The following is a 14,938-nucleotide window of genomic DNA, read 5'->3' as shown; positions in this document are numbered from 1 at the left end:
TATCAAAAAAAAATCAGAAGGCAGCGCTGGGCGGGAAGAGATTAGTGCAGCAAAACCTTCAAAGTCTGATGTGCATCCTGGAATTCCACACCCATCCCAGTAATAAAGTGTGAGCAGAACCCAGATATCCCGAAATATCAGGTGTTTGCTTCCAGGAAGATAGAATAGATGGACTTTCCTATCCCTCCTGCTAAAAGCAACTAAAATCTGGGACATTGGGTGCAAAACAAATGTAAGAAGCCTCTGAAAGGTGGAGAGAACGAGGCAGATGGGCCAGGGGCCCCAGGACCCACAGGATGGCCTAGCAGTGAGTCCCGGGACTCTCCTTTTGATTCAGATTCCAGAGTCAAAGCTAAAGAAGTGAGCCACCTAGAAGTACCAGACTGGGGGGCAAGAAAGCCTCCCCCAAAAGCCTGCTTTCTCTGGCCCAAGAACTAAGCCTTGGCAAGACATAAAACCTTCAGGCGCACTGCCAGTGAGAATGTAAATTGTGCAACCTCTATGGAGAACAGTGTGGAGATAGGGCAAAGTACTACAAATAGAATTACCCCTTGATCCAGCAATCCTACTACTGGGTATCTACCCAGAGGGAAAGAAACCATTATATAAAAATGATGCCTGCACTCATATGTGATCACAGCACTATTCACAATAACAGAGATATGGAATCAATTTACATGTCCGTCAGCAGATGGTTGGATGAAGACAGTGTGGCTCATATACATGAAGAATACTGTTTGGTCGATAAAAAAAATAAATCATGTCTTTTGAAGCAACATGGAAGGAACTGGAGGCCATTATCTTCAGTGAAATAATGCAGAAACAGAAAATCAAACACCACATGTTCTTATTTATAAGTGGGAGCTAAATAATGTATAAATTTGGACAAATAGTGTGAAATGATGGACAGTGGAGGCTCAGGAGGGTAGGGAATGGGACGGAGGCAGGTGATGAGAAATTGCTTACTGGGTATAGTGCACGTTATTTGGATGATGGACGCCCTAAAGCCCAGACTTCACGAAGATACAATATATTGATGTAAAAAAATTGTATCTCTTAAGTTTATACAAACTGAAAAAGAGTCTGTTGGCAACATCCGCTTTACTCCATCCAAACACAACAGAAAATCTGTGGCCCCATCTCCACCCACCAGGGCCAGGTTGAGAAGCCTAGTCCATGAGGCTAACGAGGAGCCGAGCCCCCACAATGAATGGGGTGGCATCAGAGAAAACTGAGTAGGTACACAAGACTTCCATCCCTGCCAGCCTGTGAAAGTCCCAACTCCCCTGTTACCAGGAGGAACATGGAGGGAGTCTGAACTTTTTGTGCAGGCTCATCAAGTTGGGAAAGTTTTCTTCTATTTCTATTTTTCTGAGAGTTTGATCATAATGGGTGTTGAATTCCATCAAATGCGTCCCTCTCCCCCTTGATATGATGATGTGGTTTTTATTCAGTCTGTTAACATGGTGGTTTATATTCATTTTAGATGTTAAAGCGGTCTTGCATTCCTGGGAAAAAATCTCACTCGATCATGGTATGTAGCTATGTATTGCTGAATTCTATTTACTAATATTTTATATGGATTACGGCGTTCTTACTTAGTAAGGATACTTGTCTTTGAGTCTTTTGGTACTGTCTGTCTGGTTTGGTATCAGAGCAACACCATTGTCACAAAATTAACCGGCACAGCACCCTTGCTGCCCTGTTATTTTGGTGAAGTCATCAGAGCCAGATTCAATAACGGGAGAGCACATAGACTGCAAAGAAATTTGCGGCCACATTTAAAGCCACCATAAAATTAAGTTAGGCATTCTGAATTATGACTCAAAATGCATTATTTCAGGAATCATTTAATGGTGAAATAATACTGTGCTTTCAGAACACCACAGGCTAAACTTTTGGGTGGGGGCTGAAGGAAGGGAACCATCTGCCTTTGTGGCTTGTCTGCTTTGTTCCTATGGGAAATGTGTTTTGAATTTCTAAAACAATGTTCAAACAAGCTTTTGTAACTCAGCCCTTCATTTGCTGTATGATATTTTTAAATTCTGAAATGTGAAAAGCCAGTGGGGGTAAGCCATGCAAGGTGACTGGCGGGACAATTGGGTAAGAAGATAGTGGCAATGGTTGGGCAGCTTATTAAAAGTGCCTGAAATCTGCTATCCTGAAAGCCAAGGGTGAGCTGTTACTGGATGCTTGACATTCTTAGACAAGGGACAGCAGATCCAAGGGTGTTGCTTCCTCTCAGGTCCTCAGAGCTAGTGTCCTTGGGGACAGTAAGTGTTTTCCTGGTGATCCACCCTTTTCAGTTCTTTCATAGCTTTAGTCAAAAGCAGCCCTGCGCTTTCCCACAAGCGAGTTGAGAGTTGTGGAACTCCACATTCCTAGATGTGCACAAATTGCTTGTGGTGCCTCTTGCTTAGGCTGATGCCAGCCACTCTTGCCACAAGGTCACTTTGTACTTAAACCCCTTCTCACAGTATTTCCTGCCAGATGGGATGGTGAACCTGGCAGGATCTGATCTCTACAGCTTTGGGACTTCCTTTAAAGAATGCCTATCCGTTAAAAGTACCATCTAGATTTCTACTGTGTGTTCAAAGTTTCTCGGTTTGCTTGTGTTGTCTCAGTTTCCCCATTTGTAGACCTTCTTCTTCATGAACTTTCCATCATAGAAGCTAACACCACAGGCAAGTGCCCTTCCCCACTGGGAGTGGGCTCCACCCATGCTAGGGACTCCCTGATCATCTGACCATTGACAGTTTGCCTCCTCTCACTGTCTTCCAATTGTCTCTTCATGTGTTAAATATTTCCTTTGTTACCTCTTGTTCCCCTAGTGCCTCCATCAACTTTGTTCCTTTGCCTACCACCGTCTCTGGGTTCTGGAACAGGATATCTAGGACCAAATTCTGCCTAGATGAGCATGTGAATGCCATCCTCATGTCAGCTGGTCAGGGAAGGGCGGGTTTGGGCACTCTGGCCTATGGGAAAAGCAAGACAAAAACAATGTGGATAGGGTGTTGGCACAAGTAGCTCCCCACCTACTTGCTGACTCTCCTCCCAATCCGCGCAGTCCTTGAGTGGGTTCTCCACTCTAAAGCTTTGCTATACCTTTATTTGGTAATGGACAGCTGACTGCATTGTGAAATGTTTAAAGAGGAGACAGGTTGTGCTACAGGTAGACTGCAGCCAAACACATATGTCTAGAATATGGGTGTGTGTGTGCGCGAGCGCGCATGCGCGTGCGCCATGGACCTCTTTGGCAGTCTGCTGGAGACTATGAAACCTTTCTCAGAAGAAAGCTGGCAAGTGTTGAAAATCAAATATGTGTGATTTAAAGAGAAAGCACAGACTATGTAGGTATAGTCATATCTGTGTGGTTTTAGTTAACAGGTCCTAGAGGCTGGTGTGATAACTTCCATAATTTCAAAGAAGTGGGGAACACAAATGCTAGTTACATGTATGAAGTGAAATGGAAATACCTTCAATTTCAACTGGAGATAAAGTCCTGATCATAAAACTCTAGCTTGTTGCCTCCATTCATGGTAGAAGAAGATGCCAAATTTCAGTTACAGGCTAGTGGAAATGAAGATGTAATTTCTTCTTAACCAGAGTTCCATCCTCAGACCTCAAGGTAGAGATCTCATCCCTATTCCTAACAGAATTCTCCCCAAGATGAGGAGGGCATTTTGTTTGGGAAATGGATCTTTGGCTCTGCAAAGGAGCCATCCAGGCTGTGCAGAACTGCGGGGGAGCTGTTGATCATATTAAGCTGAGAAGGTTTTCTTACTGCCCTGGGAAGCCTGAATTCAAGTTTCTCATGACTCGGGACTGAGGAAGGAGAGGCAAGGCAGATGCTTTGTGAGAGGGATTTGGACAAAGCCTTAGGGTACGTGTAGGTGAGTATGAATGTGTGGGGTGGGGATGGCCTGTGCCCAGGGGAAACAATGGTGTCTGCTCAGGTTTAAGCTCTTTCCGTTTAACCTACTATCCTCTGCTCTTCCAATATGTGGAACCGACCCAAATGCCAATTAATCAACAAGTAGATAAAGAAACTGTGAGATACACACACACACACACACACACACACACGAATACTATAAAGCCATAAAAGGAATGAATTTACAATTGTAAATTGTGCTGCTATAAACATGCATGTGCAAGTATGCATGACTACATACCAGTATGCATGACTACATACAAGTATGCATGACTACATACCAGTATGCATGACTACATACAAGTATGCATGACGGCATTTCCTCTGTGTACATACCCAGTAATAGGACTGCTGGACCAAATGGTAGTTCTACTTTTCGTTCCTTAAGGAATCTGCACACTGTTTTCTGTAGTGGCTGTACTAGTTTACACTCCCACCAGCAGTGTACAAGTGTTGCCTGCTCACTGCACCCCATGCCAATAACAACTGTTTTTCTATTATTTTTATTGTGACCATTCTTGCAGGAGTGAGGTGGTATCACATTATGCTTTTGATTTGCATTTCTCTGATCGTTAGTCACGTTGAACATTTTTTCATACGTTTGCTGGCCATTTGTATATCTTCTTTTGAGAACCGTTTATTTACATCCTTAGCCCACTTTTTGATGGGATTGTTTTTTTCTTACTGATTTATTTGAGTTTGTTGTAGATTCTGGATATTAGTCCTTTGTCGGATATGTAGATTGTGAAGGTTTTTCTCCCACTCAGTGGGTTGTCTGTTTACTCTGCTGACTGTTCCTATCGCTTTGCAAAAGCTCTTCAGCTTACTTAGGTCCCATCTATTTATCTTTGTTTCCATTGCATTTGCTTTTGGGTTCTTGGTCATGAAATACTTGACTAAGCCAATGTCTATAAGGGTTTTTCCAGTGTTATCTTCTAGAAGTTTTATAGTTTCAGATCTTAGATTTCAGTCTTTAATACATCTTGAGTTGATTTTTGCATAAGGTGAGAGATGAGGATCCAGTTTCATTCTCCTATAAGTGGCTGCTAGCCAATTATCCCAGCACCATTAATTGAAAAGAGTGTCCTTTCCCCACTTTAAGTTTTTGTTTGCTTTGCCAAAGGTCAGTTGGATGTAAGTATTTGGGTTTATTTCTGGGTTCTCTGTTCTGTTCCACTGGTCTATGTGCCTATTTTTTGACCAATACCATGCTGTTTTGGTGACTATGGCCTTATAATATAGTTTGAAATCAGGTAGTGTGATGCCTCCAGATTTATTCTTTTTGCTTAGTTTTGGTTTGACTATGGGGGTTCTTTTTTGGGTTCCATATGAATTTTAGAATTTTTTTTTTAATTCTGTGAAGAATGATGGTGGTATAATATTCTGATGGGATTACACTGAATTTGTAGATTGCTTTTGGCAGTGTGGTCATTTTCACAATACTGGTTCTATCTATCTATGAACATTTGTTTGTGTCTTCTATAATTTTTTCAGCAGTGTTTTGTAGTTTTCCTTGTAAAGGTCTTTTGACTCCTTTCTTAGGTATATTCCTAATTATTTTATTCTTTTTGCAGCTCTTGTAAAAGGGATTGAGTTCTTGGTTTGATTCTCTGGCCGCTGTTGGTGTATACAAGAGCTACTGATTTGTGTACATTAATCTTGTATCTGTAAACTTTGCTAAATTCTTTTATCAGTTCTAAGAGCTTTCTGGGGGAGCCTTTAGCTAATTTTCAAAGTAAACGATCATGTCATCAGCAAACAGTTACAGTTTGACTTCCTCTTTACCGATTTGGATGTCCTTTATTTCTTTCTCTTGTCTAGGCTCTGGCTAGGACTTCTAGCAGAAGAGGAGGGGTGAGAGTGGGCATCCTTGTATCGAAAGAGGGAATGCTTTCTCAACTTTCCCCATTCAGTGTTATGTTGGCTGTGGGTTTGTCATAGATGCCTTTTATTATGTTATGTCCTGTGTATGCTGATTTTGCTGAGAGTTTTAATCATAAAACGATGCTGGATTTTGTCAAATGCGTTTTTTGCATCTATTGAGATGATCATGTGATTTTTGCTTTTAATTCTGTTTATGAGGTGTATCACATTTATTGACTTGCATATGTGAAACCTTCTCTGCCTCTCTGGTATGAAACCCACCTAATGATGGTAGATTATCTTTCCAATATATTGTTGGAATCAGTTAGCTAGTATTTTGTTAAGGATTTTAGCATATATGTTCATTAGAGATATTGGTCTGTAGTTTTCTTTCTTGGTTGTATCCTTTCCTGGTTTTAGTATTAGGGTGATGCTGGTTTCATAGAATAAATTATGGAGGGTTCCTTCTTTCTCTATCTTGTGGAATAGTGTCAAAAGGATTAGTACCAATTCTTCTTTGAATGTCTGGTAGAATTCTGCTGTGAATTGGTCTGGTCCTGGACTTTTTTGTTGTTGGTAATTTTTAAATTACCATTCAATTTCGATACTTGTTATTGGTCAGTTCAGGATATCTAATTCTTCCTGATTTAAGCTAAGAGGATTGTATTTTTCCAGGAATTTATCCATCTCTTCTAGATTTTCTAGTTTATGTGCATAAAGGGGTTCATAGTGGCCTTAAATGATCATTTGTATTTCAGCAGTGTCAGTTGTAATGTCTCCTATTTTATTTCTTAGAGAGGTTATTTGGATTTTTTCTCTTCTTTTCTTGGTTAATCTTGCTTATGGTCTATCAATTTTATTTATCTTTTCAAAGAACCATCTTTTTGCTTCATTGATCTTTTGTATTTTTGTTTGTTTGTTTGTTTCAATTTCATTCAGTTCCACTCTGATCTTGGTTATTTCCTTTCTTTTGCTGGGTTTGGGTTTGGTTTGTTCTTGTTTCTCTAGCTTTTCTAAGTGTTATCTTAGAATGTCAGTTTGTACTCTTTCGGATTTTTTGATGTGGGTGGTCAGGGCTATAAACTTCCGTCTCAGCATCATCTTTGCTGTATCCCAGAGGTTTTTGATAAGTTGGTCATTTTTGTCATTCAGTTTGAATAATTTTTAAATTCCATCTTGATTTCTTTTTTGACCCAGTGCTCACTCAGAAGCAGGTTATTGAATTTTCGCGTATTTGCATGGTTTTGAAGGTCCCTTTGGAGTTGATTTCCAGTTTTATTCCACTGTGGTGTGAAAGAGTGCTTGATATAATTTCAATTTTCTTAAATTTATTGAGGCTTGTTTTATGGCCTATCATATGGTCTCTCTTGGAGAAAGTTCCACGTGCTGTTGAATAGAATGTGTATTCTGCGATTGTTGGATGAAATGTTCTATATGTATCTGTTAAGCTCATTCATTCCAAGGGTTAGTTTAAATCCATTGTTTCTCTGCTGACTTTCTGCCTTGATGACCTGTCTCATGCTGTCAGTGGAGTATTGAAGTCCCCCACTATTACTGTGCTGCTGTCTATCTCATTTCTTAGGTCTATTAGTCATTGTTCTATAAATTTGGGATCTTCAGTGTTAGGTGCACATAAGTTTAGAATTGTAATATTTTCCTGTGAGACAAGGCCTTTTACCATTATACACTGTCTCTGTCTCTTTTAACTGCTGTTGCTTTTAAGTTTGTTTTGTCTGATGAAGAATAGCTACTCCTGCTCACTTTTGGTGTGCGTTTGCATGGAATGCCTTTTTTTTTTTTTACCCATTTACTTTAAGTCTGTGTGAGTCCTTATGTGTTAGGTGTATCTCCTTAAGACAGCAGATAATTGGTTGGTGAGTTCTTATCCACTCCACAGTTCTGTATCTTGGTATCTCTTAAGTGGAACATTTAGGCCATTTACATTTAAAGTCAGTATTAAAATGTGTGTTACCGTTGCTTTCATCATGCTCTTTGTTGCCTGTGTACTTTGGTTTTTTTGTTTTCTGTTTTTGCTTTTTAACTTGTAGTTTTGTTTTATAGCTCCTACGTGATTTATGCCTTAAAGAGGCTCTGTTTTGATGTGTTTCCAGGATTTGTTTCATGATTTAGGGCTCCTTTTAGCAGTTCTTGTGGTGGTTGCTTGCTACTGGTGAATTCTCTTAGCATGTTTGTTTGAAAATTACTGTATCTTTCCTTTACATATTATGGTTAGTTTTGCTGGATAAAAACTTCTTGGTTGACAATTCTTTTGTCTGAGGAGGCTGGAGATAGGTCCCAAATCCCTTCTAGCTTGTAGAGTTTCTGCTGAGAAATCTACTGTTAATCTAATAGGCTTTTCTTTATAGGTTACCTGGTGCTTCTGTCTCACAGCTCTTAAGATTCTTTCTTTCATCTTAACTTTGGATAACCTGGTGACAATGTGCCTCAGCAATGATCTTTTTGCCCAGGTGTTTCTGTGCTTCTTATATTTGGCTATCTAGGTCTCTTGCAAGGCCAGGGAAGTTTTCATTGATTATTCCCTCAAATATGTTTTCCAGGCTTTCAGAATTCTCTTCTTCCTCTGGTATACCAATTATTCTTAGATTGCTTATTTAATGTAATCCCAGACTTCCTGGAGACTCTGTTCAAATATTCTTATTCATTTTTAATTGTCTTTGTGGATTGAGTTAATCTGAAGATCTTGTTTTTGGGTTCTGAATTTTTTTTCTTCTATTTCTTCAGTTCTATTCCTGAGACTTTCCAGAGCATTTCACATTTCTAAAAGTGTGTCCAAATTTTCCTGAATTTTTTTAAGCTATCTATTTCCATGAATATATCTCTCTCTATCTCTTTTCACTTCTTGGAAACTTTTTTTTTTTTTTGGTATTTCAGTGCATTGGGATTCCCCTTTCTCTGATTCCTTACTGATTAGCTTGACAAATAACCCCCAGAAATCTGTTTCAGATAAGTCAGGAATTTCTTCCTGGTTTGTATCCATGGCTGGTGATGGGGGGGTGTTGTTTAAGAATCTTGTTTTGTCATGTTACCAGGGTTGTTTTTCTGGTTTCTTCTCATTTTGGTAGGCTCTATCAGAGGGAAGGTCTAGGGCTGAAGGCTGTCGTTCAGATTCCTTTGTCCCGCAGGGTATTCCCTTGATGTAGTACTCTCCCCCTTTTCCTATGGATGTGGCTTCCTGTGAGCTGAACTGTAGTGATTGTTGTCTCTCTTCCGGGTCTAGCCACCCAGCTCCGGGCTAGTACTGGGGCTTGTCTGCACAGAGTCCTGTGATGTGAGCCATCTATGAGTCGCTCAGTCATGGATACCAGTGCCTGTTCTGGTGGAGGTGGTCAAGGGTCCAATGGGCTCTGTGAGGGCTCTAAGTTTTGGTGGTTTAATGCTCTATGTTTGTACTGTTTGGCCTCCTGAACAGGAGGTGGTGCTTTCCAGAAAGCATCAGTTGTAGTAGTGTGGAGAGGGACTGGCAGTGTGCGGGGCCCTTGAACTCCCAAGATTATATTCTCTTTGTCTTCCACTACCAGGGTGGATATGAAAGACCATCAGGTGGGGGTGGGGCTAGGCATGTCTGAGCTCAGACTCTCCCTAGGCAGGTCTTGCTGCAGTTGCTACTGGGGATGCGGTGAGATTCCCAGGTAACTGAAATTGTATACCTGGGAGGATTATGGCTGCCTCTGCTGAGTCATGCAGGTTGGCAAGGAAGTGGGGGAAAGTTGGCAGTCACAGGTCTCACCCCCAGCTCCTATGAGAACTGAAGGGCCAATCTGACTCCCAGTGTGCACCCCCCACCCAGCAGCCTCAAGTTTGTTTCCAGGAGGAGGGCAAGACAGGCTTGAAAACTTGCCCAAGGCTATCGGCCTCCCATCTGTGAGAGAAAAGGTCTTAGTTATTCCCTGGCCTGTGAAGTCTGCATGCCTGATCGTGCCCTCCCTCGAGTTCTAGCCAGAAGGCTTCTCACCCTATTCAAACCGATACAAAGTTCAGCTAGAAAATTCCTTCTCCCTGTGGAGTTTTACCCCCTCTCCTTTGGCCACTCTCCCAATGGAACCCTGTGTGCCAGGCAAGAATGGGCTGTTTGGGGACCCGGTGAGCTCCCAGGGCCTTTCTGCTGCTTACTCTACCCCTCTAGTTTGTTGGACTGTCTAACTTGTCTCAGCTCCAAGTAACATCAGAAACTTCTCCTGCAAACAGACCTTCAGGTTCTCCAGTGGGGGTGTGTGCTTGGAAGAGGAGGTCTCCCTTTTCAACTTCTGCTGCTGGGGCACTCAAAGTATTTGGGGTATCTCCTGGGTCCTGCAGGAGAAGTTCCGTCCTTCAGAGGGTCTGTGGGTCCTCTGAGAATGGCTGGTCTGTTCTTGAGGTTAACCTGGACCTAAAATTCCACAATGCAAACTTCCACAAGCTACTCTGTCTGGAGCTGCAATCTAGTCCTGCCTCCCATCCGCCATAATCCCCTGAATCCTGAGAGTCCATCTTCAAATAAAAAGAAAATGAATCAGTTAATATAAGCCACTGTATACACAGGCAATGGAAAAAAAATGGACACGAGAAAGCATCTGACAGCATTCAACACCCACTGGGTATACAAACTCCCAGCATACTAGGAAGAGAGAGGAACTGTCTGAGCTTTGTGAAGAAAATGCAATTGTACAGCTAATCTATAGCCTATAATCTATGATCTATAGCCTCATCTGTGCTCTCCTTGAGGCCTTTCTGGTCACTATTCCCATACCTGTGCTTACCTTTGCCCAGTGGCCCGGTACCATCTTGCCTAACTAACGAGATCATCTTTGCACCTGAACAGACAGGTGCGGGTGGTAAATTATGATGATGCATCTTAGTTTTCTCATAACATGAGGAGCAATTTCACAAAGTTTTGAGTATTTCTTAAGTTACTATGGAAAGAGAAAGCTGAAGCTAGGGTTTTCCTGTCTGGGTTCCTTTTTAGAAACCTACCTGTGGGATTTTGCCTTTGGCTGGTCTATGTTAGAAGGACACCTGTGTGGTGGGCGCAGTTTGGCCGGTGTTAACTGTGGTATGGAAACCCACCTGGCAGTGGTGAATGAGTAAAGAATCCTCCATGTTTCCTGCTATCTTTACAATGCCTATAGAGGAATGGTGGACAGCAATGAAATGATGAAGACACACATCTTCCTAGCTAACTGGTGAATTTCAGAGTGCTCTGCAGCGGGCAAGTCTATACAAACCCACCCCCAAATCTGAGGAAGCTGAGAAGCTGAAGAAGAGACTCACGAATCCAGTTTCTCAAAAAAAAAAAAAATAATAATAATAGGGACTTACAAACAGAAGCCATGTCTGTGTCTCAGGTGGCAGTGAGAAAAGATGGTGGATTCCCCACGCCACCACCCCCAGACCCAGGGCTTACATACCATAGGAAAGGAATGGCTCAGAAGGGTTGTGTAGGACATTTATAGCATAACGACGTTAAGGTTGTTTGATCCAAGGGCAGGATTTATAAGGAATTGCTCTTACACAAGGAGTGATAGGTAAGAGCGACATCCTAGTGGCTTCCTGGAACAGGGTTAATCAGAAGCCAACATGGCAGTTCACCATCCAAAATGCAGTTCTTTGCCCCCCCCCCAATTTGCTCTTACAATATCATGAACCCTCCTCTTCTGCAATGTGCCCTGCACCTTTAGGGAGCGTACCTATGTTGTATAGCTTTAACAGCAGTGCACTGGCAATAATGAGGTGCTCATGCAAAAGGGACCCCCTTTAACCACAGTATTTACCATGGCCTAGGTAATAAGCAGATTCGGGGGGTGAATATTGAGTTCATCATAAAGCTAGTCCTTGCGTGTGAAGCATATCAGCTTCTTCATCTGGGGTGCTCCACTTGGCACTTACAGAGTGAACTGGACAGTTTCCCTTCTCAGAGTAAGCAGATCATTTTATCTGGCAGCTTTTATCTGGTCTACCAACTTGGCTGTTCTCTTGGGATATAATTGAAGTTGAGATTTGAATGGGGACACAGCCAAACCACATTAAAGGGGCAGAACATTTTGAGAGAAGGGAGAAAAAGCTCTGCTTAGAGTTTGGACTGAATTTCCCATTTGACCCAGCCTATCTCAAAGCAACAGCACTTCATGGTGGCATATTCTAGGCTCCCTGCCCCAGTATTCTTGGGGCTGGCTCTGCCATGTGTTTTAAGAAGCCCTAAAGACAACTCTAATGCTCTACGTTTGAGAACCACTGGTTTAACCTAAAGGGAGTAGAGTTTACCCAAGAGACAGCTTTATATTTGAGGAAACATAATTTTGAGTACATTTCTGTTAACCCAATTTGAAAACAGGACATCCCATTGAGTTGAGCAGTTGCAGAAAGATGGAGCATTGTAGTGGGTGAACTGTGTTCTGCTTGCCTTAAATCCCCTTTTGAGATGGGGTTGGAGGAGGTTATCTCTGAGCCCTCCAGGGGGAAGAGAGGAGTGCATTTTAGTGGCTGCCTCTGCCACCCAGGAGATGTGGCCAGAACAGCTCCTTATGATGGCTGTGGAGGGAGGATATGAGTCTGTTAGAGCTTCACCAAAGCACGCAGGGCCCCTCAAATGTCTGAGCCAGCAGCCGAGACTCAGATGGAAAATACCTGGAAAGGAGGCACTGAGGAAAGGGAGCACAGGGTTGTGTGGGCTCCAGGCGGAATCTCTGACCCTCAATTTCACCCCCCTAATCCCGTGGGGCTTGTGAAGAGTTGTCAAGACTTTTGGAAATCACAAACTGGAGGAAAAACAAGTATTTATCTGAGTATGTATTTAAGGTTTCCTAAAATGTGGTCACACTTCAGAAAGAGCTTGAGAAAATGTCCTGATTTCTGACATCTCGGCAACCCCTGACACCTGTGGCGAATTCAGCTCAGCAGCAGCAAAAAGCTCAGGTCACACGCTCTGGTGATACCGTTCCCCAATAGGACTCCTCTTCATCCTCAACGCTTACACCTGACCCCGACAGCCCAAGCCAATCCCCTTCTAAATCAACAAAGCGAAGCTGTAGCAACCCCTGGGACCTCGGTGGTTTCTGTAGGTGACTTTTGAAGGTACCATGTCCTTAAACCCAAAGGGGGTTTAAACCCATGCAACAGAAGATGGGGGTGTTGGCATTTTCATGCAAAGTCTACAAATCAACAAGCAGTCTTCAAACACGACTTTATCAAGTTAGTGATGCCTGGCAGATGGCCACCAAGTGGTGTGACATGCTTGATTCCTGCATTGTCCGTTGTGTCCTGAATCACTGTCAGGGTGTGATTTTAGAGGCTGGCTTCTCACAGCACCTGTCCCTTAGACCCATCATCAACCTGGATCCCATAGAAGGGGCAGACGTGGTGGCCCATGCCACGCACTGGTTTCCACCCTGCTCCATAACTCCTGAGTCCTGGCCCTCAGTAGATAATGTGGGTGCTGCCCAGATCACCTGAGCTCCCTTTAGCATTTGTGTGCCTCTGTCAAAGCCTTCAGCATGCTTTCGGCAGCACTCACCTGTGGTTCTTCAGAGGCCAGCCCTAGAGCAACTGCAGCCACTCACCTGCCCACATCCAGTAGGGGTGCCAGGGAGTCTATTTTTCCCCAGGGGTTGCCTCCAACAGTGTCAATGCAGGGATGTGAAAGTCTCAGGTCGGGACACCTCTGAGAGGTCACCTGGCCTCCCAAATTCCCTGCAGGATCGGGTGAAGCTGCCTGCTGCAGCCTTTGCCTGAAATGCGGCCTTGCAGGCTCCATCCCTCCTGTGTCCCCATCCTGCTCTGCTTACCCTGCTCCCTTATAGTGCACCCGTAGTCCACAGGTCTCCTTTCAGGCTCCTCTTCTGGAGCAGCCAACTCAAGCATCCTCCACCCCAGAGAGCTGATTCACCCAAGATGGCCTAATACATTTCACCTCCTGTGGTTTCACCATCATAGCAACAAGAGCTGGCCTGAGTGAGCTGAGCTTCGTGGCTGTGTGGACCTTGGGTGAGCGGACCCGAACTGGTGAATGGAGAAAGCTCGTCTGGGAACGGGGTGGGGGTGAGGAGTGGAAGAGGGGACAGAGCTGCATGAAGAAACAGAAGATGTGGTGCCTGAGGCAGGGGCTTCCTCCGTCACTCAGCATTCTGATCCTCCTCGCCTTCCTGAGGCCCAGCTTCACTGCATTCTCTGCTGTGTTCTTTCAAAGCCTGTGTCCTGCCCAACTCTGTCAGCAGGCTGCTGCAGTTGGTCTGCTCCTCCCAACAGAGGGAGGCCCATCTGAAGCAATTTCATGAGGATGAGTCTGTTTGGGGGGGCATGTGGGGTCCAGCTGCTCTGGATCCTCTATCTCACATTTGCATTCGCCTGAGGCTGGATGGGCCAGCTCCTGTGCCTGCCAACATTGGCCCACCCCAGGTCCTGTCTCCCTCTCAGCCTCTGCGGGGACCTTTTCCAGCACCTGGGCACAGGGGCGGCCTGAAAGGGGAGTGAGTAAGTGCCACTAGGAGCTTCCTCGGTTGACGTGGAATCACGTCACTCCCAAGAGTGATAAATTCCCCAGTGCCCAGCCCAGCCACCCATAGCAGTAACCTGCCTCGCACTTGTGTCCCACTTCCCCAACTGCTTCGGAAGCAGGAGGAGCTGCGAACAAACCTCTCTAACACCGACCGGGGAAGGAAGTGGTGATTGTATTCAGCCAGGAGCTGCGGCAGGCAGAGGTGCCTCAACAGAGCTCCCAACAAGGAAAACCCTGGCCCTTTCAAAGGCTTGCAGTCTAAGGGATCTAAGAGGCGCTCATGTGAGGGGTGAATGATTAAGCAAGACGAGACTAGACGGGGGTCTTGAGTGGCGGAGTAAGAACAGTGCATTCTGGGATAAGGTTCCTCCACACCGTGTCTGTAATCTACAGATAGGATTGTGGTTTGGAGTAGGGGGGTTAATTTTTAACCTCCAGACCTGATCAGTGGCACTGACCTCCTCGGCCTGACTTTTAACTTTCATTTCCTCCTTTTCTCCAACCACAGGCTGAGAGAAGGGGGTCTCCTTCCTTACTTCCAGTGCTGCTTAAAGGTAGGGGGTCCTCTCCCAACCAAACACCCTGCAGCTGAGCTTCCTCTCAGCTAGACTCCCTGCCTCCAGAACCTTGACCCCCAACTAAGACAGTGAGGC

The sequence above is a fragment of the Callithrix jacchus genome, chromosome 5, assembly GCF_049354715.1.
Source record: "Callithrix jacchus isolate 240 chromosome 5, calJac240_pri, whole genome shotgun sequence".
Classification (NCBI taxonomy): Eukaryota; Metazoa; Chordata; class Mammalia; order Primates; family Cebidae; genus Callithrix; species Callithrix jacchus.
This window is presented reverse-complemented; position numbering follows the sequence as displayed.